This window comes from Equus przewalskii, chromosome 27 (genome assembly GCF_037783145.1).
Source record: "Equus przewalskii isolate Varuska chromosome 27, EquPr2, whole genome shotgun sequence".
Taxonomy (NCBI): Eukaryota; Metazoa; Chordata; class Mammalia; order Perissodactyla; family Equidae; genus Equus; species Equus przewalskii.
The window spans coordinates 14,624,233-14,644,091 of NC_091857.1; the positions used below are offsets into that span (position 1 = coordinate 14,624,233).

The 19,859-nt window shown below is 38.1% G+C and overlaps 1 long non-coding RNA gene across 3 annotated transcripts; it reads right to left on the reverse strand.

Moving 5' to 3' along the window:
* Positions 1-1,673: 1,673 nt before the first annotated feature.
* On the reverse strand, positions 1,674-17,627 carry LOC103544783 (uncharacterized). Of its 3 annotated transcripts, XR_011533884.1 has the most exons (5): positions 17,341-17,621; positions 12,455-12,576; positions 11,216-11,251; positions 5,714-8,136; positions 1,674-1,954 (listed from the first exon to the last, which is right to left on the reverse strand). It is a non-coding gene; the product is annotated as an uncharacterized lncRNA (long non-coding RNA). The 3 variants fall into 3 exon arrangements; XR_011533883.1 differs by lacking the exon at positions 11,216-11,251 and having other exon boundaries at positions 17,341-17,627; XR_011533885.1 differs by lacking the exon at positions 11,216-11,251 and having other exon boundaries at positions 5,714-6,123; positions 17,341-17,616.
* Positions 17,628-19,859: the final 2,232 nt, after the last annotated feature.

Here is a 19,859-nt window from a genome sequence, read left to right on the forward strand (position 1 = left end):
AGGCAGGAAGTCCAGAGGGAGAGCTGTAAAACGGTTCCAAGGAACAAGGTAGAGAGGAGAGGCAATAATTGTAAAAAACTGGCAAATTAAAAATTGCCTCTGTTACATTACTCCCTAACTCTATGATCTGGGATAAGCCTCTTTGCCTCCATTTCTTCACTTGTAAATTGAGGGTGATGAGCCTTCTTCAAAACACCACTGTGAGAAGTAAGGTATGAGAAAGTATTTTATAAGGTGCTAAACCCTACAAAATGACAAGGTTTTAGTTGCTGCATTGTAATTAGTAGTGGGTATATCAGTATCATCACATTGCACCATCCTGACATGGCGTATATTTTGAAAACATATACTATAGGCAGACAAGGAAAACAGATGAGAATCTCTGCACGTAGTAAGAAAGTTTCTAAGAAACAAATATGGTATAGCAGTCATGTGGATGCATTTTATAATGCAAGGCTTCGGTTCTTGTCTAAAATCAGGTATGAAGATTAATATTTTTCATTTGAAAATATGCAGTAAAAAAGAATCACTGGCTTCTATCATCTACTTTTGTGATACTGGAAAATCACCAAATAAAATGTTTATTTTCAAAAATGTACATTTTATCTGGCTAAGACCAGTGTTAGTGCAGCTTGAATGTGTGGGATGTTTCCACTTTTCCCAAGACTATCTCTTGAGTTGAAATTTCTTCTGAACAATCCTTAGAATGAAAGAGAAGAAACATATCATTTTTTCTCAATCTTGAATAATATTTGGATCCAATTAAAAAAATGCTTAGACTAAAATAATTTAGATATAATGTCAAACACAAATAAAACTAAGAATAAATACTTTATATTTATAGCGTATAGTCAACCATAAACCAAACAAATTTCAAGTTAAGAACAGCCAAACAAAACATTTTAAATATTCAAATTAATGATTAATAATGACAGGTGGCGTTGGGTTTAATAGATGATGCAGCCTCAGATCTAGTTCTGGGTTTGATCTGTCTCTGATTTTTACATAAATCCTACAAACGTAAGAATTGCCTCTTCACATGTGTGTATTATATGAAGCAGAACAGTTTCACAAATTTTCTAGCTCAGAATAATGACAATTTACCCAACAAGCAATCTTCAAGTGCCAACCTAACACATAAAAATGAGTAAAGCTGTCGTGTTTATTTAAAGTTCAGGTTAACATTATTGCTTTGGTGAAATCGACATTAAATATTTTTCTATTTTATTGATTGCTAAAATTAAAAGCAGCAAATTTCTTCGTTGCATGTTTAGTGCCCACTTATCATTGCTGAATTATTGCAGGTTGGTATTAGAAACATTTGCATAAAGCAGCCATTTGCAGTGAGAATGTGGGACAGAGGTACCGACTGACTCAAGACTGTCTATTTCAAGTGTTTTGAAAACTTCGCTGTGCAGTGACGTAGCTTCCACTTTGCGCAAACACATTATCACACCCCAGTGTAGACTTAGGCAGATGTGACTGGGTGCTCCCTTAGAAGATGGACATCGAGATGGGCAGAATTTGTGGGAAGCAGTTTGCTGACCTCAATCTGAGATATTGTGGTCTAAGGTAAATCCCAATCTGTGCTTATTTATGAGAAAAATATATATACTTCCAAACCATAGTTCCCTTTTACTCTAAGATTAAAGTCATGACTAAGACAACAGGAAAACAGAGTGATGGAGATTTATTTCTTTAGGAAAAGAGAACACAGTTAATTAACCTAGACTTAACTAGAGTAAGAGATAATAGCTGGTGAGCAGACAATATGTAATTTAGATAACAGAGAGAAAACTGACATGCTGGTCTGTTGCTAGGACGACAAGCTTTGGGGAGTCGAGGCAGAGAGGGAGCTGTAACGAGGTTAACGGAGAGGTTGAAAAAGTAGACACACACATATATTTTGTTCACTCTCTTTGTTTGGAGCCAAACAGGTTGTTGGGGAAAAACACTACAGAAAAAGAAAAACAAAAAACAAATTCACCAGAAAATAAGTCAACCCCTGGGAATTATCTCACAATTTACACGGAATAATGCAGACATATAGAGAACGTTCCCTTTAGAATACATCCCAATGAAAACTTAATATGCAAAGTCTTTGGGAAAACTATATGTTTATGCTTCAGCAAACGTGACGGCAGCCATGCCACCAGTAATCACTGATGTTTACCAACTCAGTCCTAATGACCTTTGAGAAATAGCTCATTAACGATCAGCACTCTTTTTGAAACCACCTCTGATCCAAATGATTTTACTGACTGGGAAAATGGTAAGGAGCAGAGAACAAAGTGGGGCCCCTCGTATCACATGGTTGTTTTCTAAATCACTTATTGTAAATACAAGATTATTACTTTGCAGTTGTACATTTTTCCCAGTGATTAAGTCACTCGGTCAGGGGCTGAGGTATATGACATTTATTCTTCTGTAAATTTGCTGTTTTTGAGATCTCATGTCTTGGATTTTTAAAAATCAATGTGAAAAATGGCAACTCTCACGTCTGAGGTGATTATTTTCCCTGTACATCTTTTCATTTACTTGTGATTTTTTGGTAGCAGTATCTTTTTCTTTTTGTGTGAGCCATTCCAAACCAGGTATCTGAAAAATAATTATGGCAACTTTCTTACTCTAAAGTTTTTTTTTTTAACTTTAACTCTTTAATTCATCTGAATTTTAAGCTGTGTGAGGTGCAGATCCACATCCTGCTTTAACATCTCTCTCTTCCACGTAGGAGCTTTTTGACCTCCAATCCTCCATTTTTCCGCAGGGGCTCACGGCTGCTTCCAGCTTATTTCAGCCAATGAGATATCAACTCTGAACTTTAGCTTTCAACAGGGGATGCTGGAAAACCAAACTCCTTTCAGATCCAAAGGACTGGGTATATTCAAACAAGAATTTATTTAAATTATAAACAGTGATTAAATGTCTCTATATCTTTGGACTGGAGCTCCTACCTAGAATTCCTAGTTCTCAGGTAACTTGTAAAGAAATTATTTATTTTTTTTATTATATGACTCTTTCTAAAACATATTTTTAAAACTCCAACTTGTAACATGTTAACATCTGGAGCCTGCTCACAGCCTTAACTCTGATTTAGACAATGTCAAACATCAGGCATTTTAAATGTTAAAAGCATTAGAAGTGACCCACCCAAATAGAAAATGGGACAATCTAATTTGTTTATTTCAATGCATTCTTGAAATTTATCACTTTGACCAGGATCTGCAGATAGACTGTTGGCTAAAAGTACTGGCTTATTTCTACTGTCCTCACTCCGTGTGTTTGTATGTATGTGTGCGAGAGAGAGAGAGACAGAGAGAGATAGACAGAGAGAGAGAGAGAGAGATGAGGTAGCTGTCCAACTTTATGCATTGCACCAGGTATTTGATTAAACCTCGGAGCCCATTTACCTACGCATTATTAAAGCACAATGCAATGGACTCAAACTATCATCAGATCTTTGAATTGAACTCTTTTCCTAAAACTCTGGAATCCCAAACAGCAGGGTAGAGTTCCAGAATATCTCAGCACCTTTCCTGTATTTAAGCAACACATGACTAGGAAGTGAAGTGACAACAGAACAAATGAATTTGAACACTGTCTATCCTCAAAGGTAAATTTCTAGGTAATCATATGCAGCATGTCCAAGAAATATGAATCATGGTGACTAAAAAAGAAATTGATTTCAGAATCTGTTTTCCTTGACCTCAATTAAGATTTCAGGTAAAGAATCATTTTATTTGAAAGTGCAAGTAGAAATCAAATGTAAAAAATTACAAAAATAAGAAAAACAGGGGGCCAGCCCCTTGGCATAGGGATTAAGTTTGCATGTTCCACTTCAGCAGCCCAGAGTTCACCGGTTCCCAGGTGCAGATCTACACACACCACTTGTCAAGCCATGCTGTGGTTGGCATCCAGCATATAAAAGAGAGGAAGGTGGGCACAGATGTTAGCTCAGGGCCAATCTTCCTCAGCAAAAAGAGGAGGATTGGAGGCAGATGTTAGCTCAGTGCCTCGGGATATTCACAAAGTAGTGTAACCATCACCACCATCCATTATTTGGATATTTTCATTGCCCCAACATAAATAACTTTTTAGTTCTTTTTGCTCTTGCTTTAAGAATTCTGTATTTCTGAATAAGCATAAGAGGCATTTTGTTCATTTGGCAATGGCTGTGTCAAATCTAAAACGAAGAAAAAAATAAGTCAAACTTCAGCCAGTTGGCATGAAGGGGATAAGAAGAAGTAATCATTTTATTTGTTGTCTTTAGAAATGTAAAGGTTTCTGGAAAGAATCCTCAAATCTTAATTTTCAGTAATGGAAATTCAAGAAAGGAAAATACGCCAAACATCAAATTTTATCATTCAAATTTTTTGAAGCCGTAATAGGCTGTTTGTAAGGCGAATTTCTACCTAAGATCACAAAGGCGTTGGTTAGAGATCCCTTTGAAAGACCGGACTATTCTAAGGAGGAGACAAACTTACTTAGATTGCATCCTAGCCTTTGGCTCTGGCAATGTGTCAGATATATTATGAGATTACACAGCAATAGAATGTTTTTATAGTGCCTATTCATACAGAAAATGTTCTCTGTAGCCCTATGCAAACTGTTAAAGACAGGATAGATGCTGTATTACAGCGTCTAACTAGAAATAAAGGCTTGCGTTCATTTTATATTCACAAGGCTTATATAATTCTTAGTCCTTTGTGTGATTTATTTTAACTTTGCACTGCGTGAGTTGGAAGAAAGCTCAGCAGTCAAGTTACTCGGGGGCATTAGTCCTGACTCTTTGTCACGGTCATTGCTGCACTGGAGTAAGTTCTCTTTCATAATTTTCTCCCAAACATGACTTCAGGTGTTTACCAAATCAACAATAAAAATGGTTTTTAACCATTTAGTCACTTGGATTTATTACAGAATTTTTCTGATTTTCGGGTGTTACCCACCCCCCAAAGGACCACTTTTCAAAACTTTTCGAAAGTAGTTGAAACTTTTTTAAAGTAGAAATTCCTGGGTCAGTCCTGCCTACTGAAACGGAATCTCTGGGCTTAACAGGCTGAGAATCCAGACTTTTAATAAACATCCCAGGCGGTTCCTTATGAAGTTGTCTCACCCCTTTCTGAGAGAGAGAATTTGGGAGGCACTGGAAAACTATAGTACAGCAGGATTTGAGAAGCAACTTGTTCAGAATTCTGGGCTGTGATGTTTTAAGACAGAAAATCATTAGGATGAAAGTGCCATGAAGGCAGCCACTTTCTCTGCCTTGTTCCCCACTCTTCCTAACACTTACTACCACACTGCACGCACACAAATGTTTGTAAGATGAAAGAATTTTCTTTATGAGCAGATCTCAGATTGAACTTGAAGTCACTTCCGCAAAAAGTAGGCATGTGGACAAAGGAATCCAGAATGAAATGAGTATTTCATATGACTATTTCTACAAAGACCTCTGGTTATTTTAGAGTCAAGAAAATTCTAGACATTTTGGTGGAAAGTACATTCTGATTAGATTTACCTTTCTGGATGTCCACTAAATCAAAAGAAAATGGACAAAGAGACTAAAGAATGCATTAGAAGCCTTTCCTACGCCCTAAATATTTGTTGGAAACAGTTTTTCTAGAACGTTTACTAGAATGATAGAAGGCTGGCCTTCTATCCAGCGCTTTGCCCTGTTTACCGTATTTGAGAGGATGATGTGCCACACCTTACTCACCCAGTAACTGTACCTGTTGACTCACTTCATTCCCTGGAGACACAGCCTCCACTCTGTCTGGAGAAGGAAGAGAAAACAGAAGGACGAGCACAGCTGGTTCCTCAGGCAGCGTGACTGGATTTCTTTCTCAGCTTTTGTGTTCTCGTAGAAATGTTATCTTAATCTCAACTGACAAGAATGTTCTTCAAACAAAACTCCGAAGTAGAAGGCTAGAGGAATGCTTCAGGGAGATCCAAAAACAAAATAGGATCCGCACAGCAATTACATTTAGAAACTGAAACTCGTTACCCACAATTTAGACGGTAGACGGAAAGACAAGTTGTTCCTTTCCATTTGGGAGTGAAGATTATAATAGATCATAATAGTGGCTTTTCACATTAAATAATGTTTTTCCATTTCTGTGAAAATGCCTTGATGTCAAAAAGAAAAGGGAGAAAATAAATCTCTGTAGCAGCAATAATTCACTTATTCTTTCATCCAGCAGGTAATAACACCTACTGTGTGCCTGATTTGGGTCTAAGCAGAGAAAGAGAGAATTTTCATAATGGCTCTAAAGGAGAGGATCTCGGGGCACTCTGAGGCATACCTCCAAAGACCAGGGATGAGGGAAGTCCTCTCAGAGAGATGAATTCTTGTCCGTAGGCAATACGGAGAGTTTAGAAATTGAAATTGGAAACATTTTAAAGCAGTATATAAGATTGTTTTTCTATGTAAATTTAGCTGAGATTATCACTGAAAGCTCTGTGTGTCTTAAGCATGAATAACTCATAGAAGGAGAAAAAGCAGCTCTGTGCTGTCTGTGGGAGGGAGGGATGGGATTGAAATGTTGCTGATAATCCATTCTGCATTAAACATAACTATTGAGGCCAGCCCAGTGGCATAGAGGTTATGTTCTCACACTCCACTTTAGCAACCAGGGGTTCACAGGTTTGGATCCCAGGTGCAGACCTGCACACTGTTCATCAAACCATGCTGTGGTGGCGTCCCACATACAAAATAGAGGAGGATTGGCTCAGGAGTTAGCTCAGGGCCACTCTTCCTCAAGTGGAAAAAAAGAAGAGGAAGATTGGCTACAGATGTTCGCTCAGGGCCAATCTCCCTTACCAAAAAAATAAATAAATAGGGGCCAGCCTGGTGGCACAGTGGTTAAGTTCACACCCTCTGCTTTGGCAGCCTGGAGTTCACCATTTAGGATCCCAGGCACAGACCTACACATCGCTCATCAAGCCCTGCTATGGCAGGCATCCCACATATAAAGTAGAGGAAGATGGGCACAGATGTTAGCTCAGGGCAAATCTTCCTCAGCAAAAAAAAAAAAAAAATGGGAAGGATTGGCAGCTGATATTAGCTCAGGGCTAATCTTCCTAAAATAAATAAATAAATAAAAAATAAATAACTATTGATCTTCACATGGTTCAGACGTGATGCTGATAAAGAAATTAGGAGAGAAGGAGAATTCCCCCAGGAGTACCTGGGGGGAGCAGTCTTGAATCATAAAGCTGTGTTTGTTTTTAATTTTTAATCATCACTTTGGGAAGGAGGATTCATTTTATTCTTTAAGGACACGAGGGGCTTTTTTTTTCCTTCCTTCATTCTTCTTTCTTCTTTCTTCTTCCCTTCCTTCTTTTCCTCTCTCTCTGTCTCTCTCTCTTTTTCTTGTCGTAAACCTCAGACCTCTAAGAAGGACAAACTTGACACACTAGCAGTCGCTCTTTTGTATCCACTCTACAAGTTCCACGACACTGCAGGGGACACAGGAGTCACTCAGGCATTCTCTGATGACAGGGGAGGAATGGAGAGAAGGGCTAACGTGAAGGAAGGTAATTGTGGTTGGCACAGAAGGGAATCTGAGGAATGAGATCAAAGAGCGGAACCAAAATATATTAAGCATGTTTTCAGCACCGACTGTTGACACTGCCTTCTGGCCTTTCTTAAAAGATGCAAGAGTTAAAATAATAAATAACAAATGACTGACAGTAACATTTCTGAGCTCTTTCACGCCCATTCTCTACTCCTCTGTCCTTATGATACTACCAGAACTGGGAGACATTTTAGGCCAAACAGGCTGAGAGGAAAAGAGTAAGCAAGGAGAAGAATTCCAGGTGTGATGGAAAGGGAACATGCCATAGTCTTCAGAGCAATGATCGGGACACACTGCCTTCCCAGTCTGGGGCTTGGGAGGGAGACAGGCGGTAAGGCCGCAGCACATCTGATCATAGAACCCCTGCACTTGAGCAGTAGTTCCCGGCCTGTCAACCAGCATCCTCACGCTTCAGTGTTTATGGATGGGAGGGGTGCTCGTTGAAAACGCAGAGTACTAAATTCCATTGACATGCTTCTGACAGCGTGCTTCTCTTTGAGAGATCCCAGCTAAGAAATGAAGTGCAAGTTCCTTGCAACAGAATGTAGAGTCTGTTGGGAAACTGAAAGAAGCCAAATTGACCATTTAATCATCAGCTTCTCAGGGCAAATCTTGACTGCTCTCAGTGATTAGAGGTAGGTGTTGGCTGAGATCATCTCCCACACTACCTTGCCACTCCACAGCATGTTAATAATGAAAACGAGGTTTACATCAAGTCCTGTCTAACATTTACTAACAAGAAAGCACGAATAGTCATGTAAACTGTGCTTACAAGCTTGGGGTACCAAGGCTGTTAAGACATTCCGAAAGCAGATTGGGTCAAGCAGCAGCATCCTCTCTGAAATGGAGCTGCACAGCCAAACAGAGCTTGTGTGCTCCTCCAAAGACGTTAGCTGCTACTAGACTTGTCACCCCCTGACGCCACGTTCCTAAGTGGGCGTTGGTGCCTGTTCGCTGCCCTTATCCAATCACATAACTCAAGCACAACTCGTTTTACTATTTTTAAAAATCATTTTCGATGTTTCTTATGCGAGTTAAAAATTCTCTCGTGTAGTTTCCGTAAGGATAGTTGAAGGTTTTATGTCACTGTCTCTGAAGTCTGATTACCTGGTTAGGACACTTCAAATGTTGAATATGCTCTTAAAACAATGAACAGAGTAAGCATTCAAATGTTAGCTATTACTGTTCTTGTAATTACCATGGTTGTCATTGTCAGCTGTTACAGCATATGACACGTTCAGCTATTTCTCTACATGTCTAACTTACGAAACTAGTGTTTTTCAAACTAATGTTTTTCAAAATTCAACAATTCCTACATAGCATTTTCTAGTGAAATAGACTAGATGAGAATAGAAAATATTAGAGTGTATCAAGCTTTGGTTCAACCTTAGAAAGGTAGATATACTGAGTTGCAATAGAAAATGTGTTTTCTACTACGAGTCATGGTCCAAAAAGAAAAAGTCATGCTAGATTGTATGCCTCAAAATAAGGGAATAAAGGACACTGTCTTATTTATGTTGTTATCCCCAGTATTATAATGTTTAGACGCTCAGTAAATGTTTGAATGCACGAACTCTTTTTTCTTTCTGCTAAGATGAGTTTCATTGTAAAATGGAACCAAAGATATTTAAAGATTTTGCGGAATCTGAAACAGAGCATATGTAAGCATTTGTAACTAGAGTTTTAGAACCAGAGAGAAGTGTGCTCTGCTGTTCTGGTTTGAAGAGAATTGTGATTATTTCCCTGGAAATCTTTATTGCTCACTTTCTCCTGTATCACAGGGTTCTGCTTCTTTTTTAAAAAGAATTACTTATTTCTGTGAAATATATTCCTGTGCCCTTCATCTCAGTTTTCTATTGTTGCTGTAACAAATTACCACAGATGTGGTGCCTTGAAACAACATCTATTTGTTATCCTCCGGTTGCGTAGAGTAGACGCCTGACATGAGTCTCACTGGGCTGAAATCAAGATGCGCTCAGGGCTGCATTTTTTTAGAGGCTCCAGAGGAGAATCTGTTTCCCAGACATTTCCAGCTTTTAGAGGCATTTCTTGGCTGCTGGCTTTTTTCTGCATCTTCAAACCAATATGGTAGCCATCTGGCCTCTGCTCGGTGGGCACATCTGCTTCTCTGCCTGCCTCTGACTCTCTCGCTTCCCTCTTTAGCCTTGTGACTACATTGGGCCCAGGCAGATAATCCAGGATAACCTCCCCATCTGAAGGTCCTTATCAAGTCATGTCTCAATTCCCTTTTGCCATTTAATATTTACGGATTCCCGGAATAAAATCTGGACATATTTGGAGGTTTATTATTTTACTTACCACACCCATCAATTCCAACATCTAGAACTGCCCCAGGAAATTTGCAAAGCATTTTCGGATAATTTCTATTCTACTTGATTTATAGACATCACTATCCAGGTAATTGCCTATAAACCTGTTGTCTGATTTCATATGACTTTGGGGACAAGGGCCAAAAAAGTAACACCTTACCACCTGTGATTTTAGCATCCTTGGTTTTAAGAATTTAAATTTATGTAACAATTTTAATTTTTTTAAGGATCTAACTTATAACATCTGTATTGTTTAGTTAATAATCCTAAAAGAAAGAATTACAAAAACAGAAATACAGTATACAAAATTCTAAGCCAGTGAAAGGTGGGTTAATAATTTCTAAAGATGAGTAATCTGCATAGTACAAAACTTTGGGGAAAGAATATGGCTGTCCAGAACAAGGTCATCGCCGTGCTTCCTGAACAGTCGAGATGAGTGATTTATAAGAGCTGCTACCTGTTGGCAGAATATTCTAACCCTGTCAACTCAGGTTTGTTTTGGAAGCCAATGCCTTCCAATACTTTTATTTTCAGTGACTAGCATTTTAATGTTCTCATCCAGCTTCCTATGTTCTATAAGAATTTGGTCTAGCCAATCAGATTTTTGCTCATCATGGGATTTACCAGCAACACACATCCTTGGCCAGGAATTATGGTCCTTTACTTAAATTTTTTATGGCTCCTTTTAAAATAAAATGTGCCCTGCATAGTAAAATTCAAAATCAAACATCTATTAAAGGAGTAAGTGTTTCTTATTACCTTGAAAATGTTAAATTGCTCTTATAAATTAGTTTCCCATCTTCTTTTCCAGTCTCGTCTTAATTCTCCCTGGTTTTAATAGCAAGGAGCACTTGCTGGTTTCACTTGGTCTATTGCTTTCCCTAAAAATAATTTTAATAGCTTAAGTAGGCTTGTAAATTGCATTCTTCCTAATAGTTTCATTTATAAGTGGTCACACTTCTCTCTCAAGCACAGTTTAATGTTTCTATTGCCGTTTTGGCTTTTAAATTGTGCATCAATTTCAGTTTGAAACTACTACTGTTCATAATCAATAGCAGTTGAGAAATATATAGCACAACCTACCTTAACCAGTAAATGTTTCTTGTAATGTTTACACTAATGGTTCATTGAAAATTTGGTTGAGTCAAAAGAATTATGTTGTAAAGCAAGCAGAATCCTTCTATTAGCATCTGGAAGAAGTCAACTAAGAACTAACTTTGAAGTCACACTCAGGTTTGAATCTACTTTACCCCCTGATTAGCTGTGATCTGAAGTGAGTTATTTGTTCTGTGTGAACCCTAGTTTTCTCACCTGCGTAATCTGGAGAGCAGCTATTTCACAAGAATGCTATGAGAACCAAACGAAAGAATACAGGTAAATCTCTCGCATACAGCCCACACGAAACATCTAATCAACAGTAGCTATTATTACCTTGAATGTTTTACTTTGGCTTTAAAAAAAATTCCAAGTATTCTTAAGAGATTTTTAATTGATATTTGCTATAAACAGTTCAACATCCACAAGGAATACACAACATAGCAAATAGGTCAAGATAAGAAAAAAATATTAAACTTGAAAAGTTCAATATTTGACAATTAAATCAGTATAATTCTTTAATTATTAAATTGACAAGATTACTTTATTTTATTTTGTTTCTTTATTTTTTTACCTATTTTATTTTTTGAGGAAGATTAGCCCTGAGCTAACTGCTGCCAATCCTCCTCTTTTTGCTGAGAAAGACTGGCCCTGAGCTAACATCTGTGCCCATTTTCCTCTACTTTATATGTGGGGTGCCTACCACAGTGTGGCGTACCAAGCAGTGCCATGTCCGCACCTGGGATCCGAACCGGCAAACCCCAGGCCACCAAAGCAGAACGTGCACACTTAACTGCTGCGCCACCAGGCTGGCCCCAGCAAGATTATTTTAAACAGAACCTTTTCATGAATAGACTGCCCTTGTAGATAAGTGTGTGTTTGTTGGGGGGATGGATTTTTCTAATAAAGGTGCTGAAACAATTATCTGTATATAAAAGAATAAAACTAGTCCCCTACCTCACACCATATTAAAATATCAACTCCAGATAGACAAAGAGTTAAAAGTGAATGAAAAATGATGACTAACCCAAAATACAATGTAAATGTACATGAATATATACACAAATAAAGATAAATGATTGCATAAATAAATAAATTAGGAAGAAGAGATATATCTTCCTTACAGAAGTATTCCATTTAACACATATAGACACTCCTCCCTCCAGGAGATAGAGCTTAATCACCACCACTATGCTTCCTTGTGGGTAGGCCAGATGTGGTGACTTGTTTCCAAGGACTAGAGTATTTACAGTGGAGAAATCTGACGGTTGTGCTTAACCAAGTGATTATGGTTAATATCCCCATTGATGTTCTGTAGATATCATGTGCCCCTTGATATTCTTGGGTGAGAAGAGCACTTGAGCTATATGGTATTTTTTCAAAAAGCCCTTAACGCCCCTCTAATCACTAGAAAAACATCCAAAAATTTAGATTCAAGGCCCTTCTACTGCATACCTGGGAGCATTCCTCAGGACTGCCACAGTCAAGGAAAACAAGGAAAGACTGAGAAATTGTCACAGACCAATGGAGACTGGAGAGAAGTGACAAAGAAACACAATCTTTCCCAGGGCTGCATCCTACAACAGAAAGAGAAAAAACTGGCGAATTCCGAATAAAATCTGGAGTTCAATTAATGGTAATGTACTAATGGTTTCTTAGCTTTGACAAATGTGTCATTGTAATATAAGACATTAACCAAGGGTGGGAACGAGGGAGGGATATATAGGGATTCTCTGTTCTGTTGTTGAAACTTCTCAGTAAAGCTAAAATTATTCTACAATAAAAAGCGTATTAAAGAAAGACTACAAGACATAGAAAACACTATCAAAAATATCTTTATATTCTTAGGCTATCGAAGAATTTCCTTTATTTATTTATTTTTTTACTAAGGTGACATTGGTTTATAACATTATATAAATTTCAGGTATCGGTCATTATATTTTGACTTCTGTAGAGACTACATCAGAGGAAAGCAAAAGGCATAGAAAGATTTCTTAACCAAGAAAAAAAAGTACAGGAAAATATTGGTAAATTTGACTACATGAAATTCTAGAATGTTCATCAAAGAGGCTGCAACATGAGTAAAGATCTAAGGTCACAAACTGGGAGAAGATAATTGCAATGAATATATTTCAACAGCAGAGATCTCTTGCAAAGCAAATTTAAAAAGAGAAAACTCTGCAGAAAAAATGAGATAAAGACTTAAAAAGACACTTCAGAGAAAAAGAAATCCCAAAGATGAATAAACATGTAAAGGATGTTCAACAGCATTACTATTCATGGAAAATCCACAGTGGGATATCATTTCATGTTTGCCAGATTGGAAATTTTTAAGACCAAGACTGTCAAGTGCCATCAATGATGTGGAACACCAAAACATTTCTACACAGCAGGTGGGAGTGTAAGGCGATAGTGTCACTCTGGAAACCATTTGGCTACATCTAGAATTGAAGACGTGTCTATCCTATGTATGGCAAAGCAATTGCACTCCTACGTTTATACCCTAGAGAAACTTTTCTATATATATGGACCAAGAAATATGCACCAACTTCTATAAGCTCTGTTTGTAATAGCAAAAAGAAACTACAAGCAACCCATTTATCTATCACAGCACAGTGCCATCCAACAATGAAAATAAAATGATAGTAACAAGCAACAGCAGGGATGCATTTTAAGAATATCAGTTGGAGGGAAAGAGAAAACTGCAAAAGAATGCATACAGCATGATGTTGTTACATAAAACTTAAGAATGCAGGGCCAGTCCCAGTGGCCTAGTGGTTAAGTTTAGTAAGCTCTGCTTTGGCAGCCCAGGTTTGGTACCTGGGTACAGACATACACCACTTGTCTTTCAGTAGCCATGTTGTGGTGGCAGCTCACATGCAAAGAGGAGGATTGGCACAGATGTTAGCTCAGGGTGAATCATCCCTCAGCAAAATAAATAAATAAGTAAATAAATAAATAAATGAATAAATAATTTAAGAATGTAGAACTAGGGCCAGCCCCATGGCATAGTGGTTAAGTTTGGCACCCTCTGCTTCATCAGCCCAGGTTTGTGGGTTCGGATCCTGGGTGCAGACCTATGCTACTCATCAGACATGCTGTGGCAGCAACCCACATATAAAGTAGAGGAGGATTGGTACAGATGTTAGCTCAGGGCTAATCTTCCTCAAGCAAAAAAAAAAAAAAAATGAGAGAGAGAAAGACTGGCAGCAGGTGTTAGCTCAGGGCTAATCTTCCTCAACAAGAAAAAAAGAAGAATGCAGAACTAAACAATTTAGTGTTTAGGATTACAAACATATAGGAAAGCCATAAAGAAAAGCATGAGAATGGTAAACATAACTCTTACAGCTATTACCTCTATGGAGGGTTTGGGGGAGGAGCACACAGAGAACTTCAAAATAATACAGTATTCTCCACTTTCAACTGGATGGTGAGTTCATGGGTGTTTGTATTGTTATAATTTATATATTATATGTGGTATAAATTTTACTTTATATCTACTTAATAAAAATAAATGAAAAAGAAAGAAAAGGAGAGATGGAGAAAGGAAGAGACAAGTGAGAGGAGAAAAAGAGAAGGGGAATGTGGGTTATCACTGCCTCTAGTCCCCATACCCAAGAAGCAGGGCCACCTCAACGTACATAGGGATTCCAAGCTTAGAACTGAGTTGTTAGTTTGGTAGTTTTCACTGCCTCTTTTAACTTTTATCCCATATCAAAGCTCCATCTAAATTAGCTGGGATCAAAGTGGAGGTGTGCCTCGTTTTATTGTACTTCAAAGATATTGCTTTTTTTTTTTCACCAGACTCTCCATCAGCAAAAGGATTGCAACTCCCTGAAGGCTCAGATGATGGTTAGCACTTTTTAGCAATAAAGTATTTTTTAATCAAGGTATGTAATTTTTTTTTTACACATAATGCTATTGCACACTTAATAGCCTACAATATAGTGTAAACACAACTTTTATGTGCACTGGGAAACCAAAAAATTAGTGTGACTCGCTTTATTCCAATATTTGCTTTATTGCAGTGGTCTGGAACCAGACCCACCGTATCTTCATATGCCTGTACAGAAGTGAAACTCCATTATTTACTCCCTGTAGGTCAGCCTCTTCGGGTACACAGGTTCCCAGGCCTGGCCCCGTGCCTGCTTTGGCAGAATCACAGTCCTGTCTTCTTCCTCCTCTCATTGTCACAACAGAGATTTTGAACGTCTCTGTTCAGTGCTGTAGCAAACCTTTATCCCCAGAGCCAGGGCTGCCTTTTCCTCCCTCCCTAGGGCATCCTTCCTCCTGAGTTTTGTCCAAAACCACAAATGCAGTGGTAATGAAAGACTTTCTAATGCAAATCTGGCTGCTCATTGCCAGAAACACCTCTTATCTCTTCCCCCACCCCACCCCCTCCCCCCTCCCCCCTCCCTTCAGGGCAGTTGTCAGGAATCCTGAGGAAGTACCTGATGGAAATGCAGACCTCTTTTTTTTTTTTTTTTACACATTGGACTTTTTATTTATATTTCTGTAGGATCTTCAATATCCATATACTTGCTGTCTGATTTTCTCATGTTATGAGATTACACAAAGATGGAAAAGTTGTCAGTGTAAGACAATACCCACTGCTAAACTCATCTCTAATGAATTAGTCCTGTGGGAAAAGGCAGCATCTATCTTCACCAATCATGTCAACATCTTTGATGTCTTCATCAGTCAGACTCCAGCCAATTGTCAGATATAAATGGGGAGAGTCAATAGCGAGATTTTCTGAGGTCAGTCCAAGTGATAGTGGAGAACTCTTGGGATCCAAGCAAAACTTTAGACGATGAAGATCCAGCAGGATTCAATCTTTTGCACAACAAACATTGGGCAGTAGTCAAGTGAAGAAGACAAAAGTCAATAAAGGTGATTAGTGTGTCCCCAAAATGAGAATTTTTATATCAACGTGTAATGTTCCTTCCCTATGGCTCCTCATAACTTTGGACAGCAAAGCATAAAAGCATGGCCATGTTGGGTGTTTCTGAAATGATGCTAACATTCTATACTCTGGGGAACAGACACTTCTTCCCTACACTTTGGCTTCATCACTCGTTGGCTGCACAGTTCTTTCTGTTCACGCTGTCCTTCCTTTGAAAATGATCACATTTCAACCTCTTGCAGACCTCTTTTTTAAGTGAAGGATTCAACAGGAGATTTGAGAATGTCTTGTTTGCTTAGGATGCCAGAAGAAAAATGTTGAGCACGTGTAGAGGTAGGAAGACTAATGGACTAGTCCAGATAGAGAAGATGGTCTGAACCAAGACAGTGGATGTGGCAGAAGTAGAAATAGAAAGGAGGAGACAGCTATGAGAGATTTTCCTGGAGCCTTGTTTATCGTAAATGAAAAGCTGTCTAGAGGGAATGACGTGAAAGTGAGCCATCATCTCCACGGAACAACAGTGGATGGGCAGATTTAAGGCTTCAAGCCCTAAACCTACTGTCTAGAATGAGGCAAGCGGAAACCTGAGTATGTATGCAAGCAACAGATAACTGAGCAAAATTATGAGTGGAGCACCAAGCTCTGCTTTTGCCGGCAGGAAGCAACTGGGAGAACATTACTTGTAACCTAGAAAAATCTTAAGAAGTCAATGACTAATCTTGTTCATGACTTGCTATAGTTACTAGTATTACACATGGACTGAACTAATTTTTAGCATTATACGTGGATTTAACTTGTCTTTTTCACAATTCTCAGCTATTCACATTTATCTTGCTTATTCCAAGGCAAAGAACAGTAAACAATATGTTGGAAAACATGGAGATGGTTCACAAGATTCTTTTGGCTAGACGATTTATTATTTTAATATTTACAAGGGCTTTCTGAGAAGATATGAGAAAACTTTTTAAAAAATGCTTTAAGCATAATATATAAATGACGACAAAAAGAGGTGGAGACAGGAAAGAAATCAGCTTAAGTCAACAACTCATACCATAGACAAGTTTTTAAAACAGAAAAAGAATTCTCTGACAATAAGAATAGTTCAGTCACATTGTCTTCCTCAAGGAGACCAAGGTAGCATTAAATAAATCAGAGAAGAAAGAAATCAGGTAAATTAATTTTTTGACTCTAAGTTCGTCATATAAAAAAAAAAAAAAGCTGCTCAGTTTCAGGTATATATTCTGTTTTCCCATGTGAGAAACATATTTTTATAACATAATTTTGCACATTTCATAGCCAAAGTAAAGCATGCAAAAAATACACTGCAATATCAACAATAACCCGGCAAACAAACTACTTGGGGAAAAAGTATCTATTTTACCAAATATCTATTAAGTAGGATTCAAGATAAACATGGAGGTTTTCCCCCTCTTACTTGTAAATGTTTATGTGTTGTATCCGTTTAGGGTTTGTTCGCACCCGAGAGTTGATTTCCACTCTTAGTGACCTTGTGGTCAGCAGAGCCAAACCCTGCCCGCTATTTTTGGCACCATCCTCGCATCTTCCCATGCTGTATCAGACAATGCTCCCCTGCTGTCCACAGGGTTTCATGGCCAATGTTTTCAGAAGTGAGTGACCAGGTCCTTCTTCCTAGCCTTAGTCTGGAAGCTCTGCTGAAACCCGTCCACCATGAGTGACCCTGCTGGTATTTGAAATACCAGTGGCATAGCTTGCAGCATCCCAGCCACACATAGCTGTCACAGTGTGACAACCGACAGACAGGTGGTGTGGTTCCCTGACCAGAAATGAACCCAAACTGTGGCAATGAGAGTGCCAGATCTTAACCACTAGACACCAGGGCTGGCCTGTTTAGAGCAGAGTAGCTCAAAATAATGTATTTTCTATACACAAGTTATCCATTTAGGCCTGCATATGTCGTGTCTTTATACTGCAATAGATATGATATCCCAGTACACATCTTTTGTTATTTCTCTCATTACATTGCATGATTTCTTTTTTTAGTTTGTTTTATCCCTTAGAATGTTAGTACATTGATGACAGAAACTGCCATTTTTAATTGCATATTTCTTTAGTTCTTTGCACAGTGGATGGCACACAGGAGATGCTCAGTAAATGTATAACGAATTGATTTACACACATATATGATGTCTAGTCCCAGAATATTTAATTTCCCTAAAAATTGTTAGCTCTAAATATGAAATTACATAAGTAACACAGACATTCTCATCTTTATAAATGCCTCCTTATAATCTACAATTATATATAAACTCTGTGGTGAAAACTTTGTACCAGCTATGTACTGAAATCTTTGATTTATTCCTCTAAAGTATTACGTAAATTCTGTAAACCAAAGAAAACCTCAAAGTACCTTTCTTCCACGAAATACAATACAATTAAGCTGCTTTATTACATTTTGGAGAGGGAATATCTCATCCAGAAGTATAATGGGAGATCATAAACTTAACATTTCCATAAAATGTAGCATGCAACAGTGTGATTCTCCTCTTTTCTCAGGCGTACATATTCTGTGGGTTGCTAAGAGACACTAAACGTAAAAGTCTAAAACACAATTTGGCTCTTTAAAAATAGGCTAGGCAGCTTTCTTATTTCTGACAAAATTAACCTCTGGGAAAAATATACACAATCTCAGTACAATCATTGACTTTAGTCACTTTCTGGGCTTATTGAATTAAATTGTGGTTTGTAAAGATTTTAATCTTAAATTTTAACATTGAGATCAGCAAAATTATTTGCAAGCCTTAAGCAAATACCTCTGCGTTTTGGCTTCCCACTCTGTATTTAGGCAATTGGTAGAGAACAAGCCAGATTCATTTTAATGAAAAGCCACTGGTTCCAATTTCTACAAGAAGCTAATTCATGTTCTCTTCCATTTCTTCTCCTTTTTGCAGAAAAAGAAAGGTTACACCACAGGAAAAATCCATTTATTTTGAGGTGAAAGTGGGTGGGAGATGCCATGCTGAATTCTTAAATTATGACAATCTTTGGCCAATATGCCTTTTCTAGTTGACCCAGATAACAAGCAGTATGGCTATCTTTAAAAAAAGGTTCAAATTATTCCTATTGTGGAGGCTGACCTTAGAACCTCTCACTAGTTTTCGGTTGTCAGTATTTTCAAGCTGAATGACACTCCTGGTCATGTCCTTGGCCACAAGCTTCACAATCTGTTCATGGAGACGAAATAAAGAGTTGGCTTTTTTATAGTATCCTGGTGTTAAGTAAAAGGTATGAAAAGAATATATAGACACACAAATATATATATTTATGTACACATATAAATATACATACACACAAATATGTATAAAACGTATCTATGAAAGTTTGAAAGCAACATCTATAGTAAATATATTTATATTTACATGAATGTATACTTGAAATGTAGTAGGATCCCTGGACCTAGAGATAGGAGATGCAGAGCGAAACTCTCAGCCATTTAGTCTCCTCAGCCCTGAATTTGTTTCTGTGTTCAGTCCTCCCTTTATCTTCCTCCCTCACTCCACATTCAGTTTAAGCGGAATTCTTCACCGACCGTCATGTTTCAATTGATGTCTGTACGTGTGTGATTTTAAAATATTTATCTTAAACCCATACCTTTCTCTTTAACGCTCTAGATTCCTATCTCTGAAGCTCTGTCTTCAAATGTAATATTCATAAAACCAAGCTCATCGTCTAGGGCTCCGCATCTGCTTCTCCTCTCTGTTCTTATTCTGCGATTCTTGTCACTCAGATATTGATGCAGCCAAGTGGCTGGCGGCAGCAGACTTGCAGCAATGCTTCCCTTTCCAGTGTAGTCCCTCTCTGTCTACCCCCACACATATAAAGTAGAGGAAGATGGGCACGGATGTTAGCACAGGGCCAGTCTTCCTTAGCAAAAAGAAGAGGATTGGCAGAAGATGTTAGCTCAGGGCTAATCTT